Source organism: Oryx dammah, unplaced genomic scaffold (genome assembly GCF_014754425.2).
Source record: "Oryx dammah isolate SB20612 unplaced genomic scaffold, SCBI_Odam_1.1 HiC_scaffold_16, whole genome shotgun sequence".
In the NCBI taxonomy this organism is placed as follows: domain Eukaryota; kingdom Metazoa; phylum Chordata; class Mammalia; order Artiodactyla; family Bovidae; genus Oryx; species Oryx dammah.
In genome coordinates, this window is record NW_024070200.1 from 40,514,068 (window position 1) to 40,516,090 (window position 2,023).

Consider the following 2,023-nt stretch of genomic DNA (forward strand, 5'->3'; position numbering starts at 1 on the left):
AGACAATCAGGATATTTTTATTGTGGACTAAGTATTACATGCTAGCATGAAGTTATATTTAATTTTGTTATATGTGTTAGTGACATTGGGGTATTGGTTTTCCAATTCCACATTTTTAGAGAGGTGTATGAAAGAACTGAGAGTTCCTCTAAAGTACTCAGCAAAGAAAAGAAAAAGAAAAAAAGGAACAGTAAAGCAGATATATCAAAATCTTGATGATGTTGAGTATGAGGGATGGGTTTATTATACATTTCTTTCTACTTTTGAGTATATTTTAAAAATTTCTTTTAAAAAAGTATTTAAGCTGTTGAAAGGCGTGCTGCATCAAAATGAGAGTAAACTGAGCTCTCTGGTAAGATCTGGACCGTGGAGGAGAGAGGAGATTCACCACCAGAGGGGCGTGTGTGGCCGGGGCCTGTGGGGTGAGGGGAGCCAGGCTGCCCCTTCCCCTGGGTAACACAGTTGCTGGATATCTGAGATAAGCTCCCCAAGGTGGGGCTGCTTGGAGTTTCCTGTCTCTGCATCCCTGTACCTAACAGTGACTGCTGCTGCCACTAAGTCACTTCAGTCTTGTCCAGCTCTGTGCGATCCCATAGACGGCAGCCCACCAGGCTCCCCCATCCCTGGGATTCTCCAGGCAAGAACACTGGAGTGGGTTGTTGCCATTTCCTTCTCCAGTGCATGAAAGTGAAAAGTGAAAGTGAAGTTGCTCAGTCGTGTCCGACTCTTTGAGACCCCGTGGACTGCAGCCTATCAGGCTCTTTCGTCCATGGGATTTTCCAGGCAAGAGTACTGGAGTGGGTTGCCATTGCCTTCTCCTGACAGTGACTGGCCCTGCTTATTCCAGGGAAGATGCTGAGAGAGCTGTAAGACTGGGTGTGGTTTGACCACCCACGGTGTTTCTGCTGGGCATGGAAGAGAGAGAAACATGGAGAAAGGTGAGGTTTGGGCTCTCAGTATCTTCCTGAGGTGGAAGCGCTGATGAGCACTTGAACTGGAATGAGAGGAAGTTGGTTTGAAGAGGCAGCATCTCCTTTACAGGCAGCAAGAGGATGAGGTTCGTGAGCTAAGGGAGCCCCCCACATGTTGAGGGTCATGAAACTGGACATGGCGTTGTTGAATGAACTGTTCACACAAATGTTGAAATTATTCAGGATGATGGGAGAACCCTCCCCACCCCGCAAGATTTTATCATGAAAAACCTCAGGAATACACTGAGCACAAAAGGACATTACAGTAAATACTCCTAATCCAATACCTGGATCCCACCTTGATCATGTTATTTCACTTGTGTTATCACATTTCCCTTCCTCCACCTATCCATCCATTTTACACTTTTGACTCATTTCAGATAAATTGCAGACACCATTGTATTTCTCCCATGCGGGGAATTTTGAAGATTAAATGGGAAAGCACTTTAGAAATACATGATGTTTTAAACCTGGCTCAGAAGTCGCCTGACTTCAGGTTGCAAATGATGACTCAGTTCTGGCAGGCCGGGGGAACTTCGCCAGACCTGGGTGGAGTCAAGCCGCTCGCTTTCCTTGCTCAGCAGGGTGGCAGGGCCAGCTGCCACTCCCCACGTGGGCCTGGGCACCCCCTCCCACCTTGCACCCTCTGATGATCACAGGACGCTGGACAGGGTTTGGCTGCAGCCCACAGGCAGGGAGAGAAGGATGTGGGAGGTTTGGAAGGCCGAGGTCATGGGCTCCAGGGGCCACTCGGGTGAAGGAAGTGATCAAACATGGGCACACCTTTCTTCCAGGGTGTCTTTTTTCCAGCCCTTAGCAGTTTTCCCTCCTGAATTTAGCAGTTATTTCTGATCTGAGGTGGAGTAAGTCTCACCTGGTTCTGGTTGCTGTCTCTTACCATGGTAGCTCCAGGAGAAGTGCCTGGAGGAGCAGAGTTACAGTTTATTCAACAATGAATGGGGAACTCTGTTGGTCTCACGAACCACCTACAGCTTGAGGTATATTTTTACCTGTATGAAGAAAGTGAAAAATGATGGGGAAAACGTTTTTAC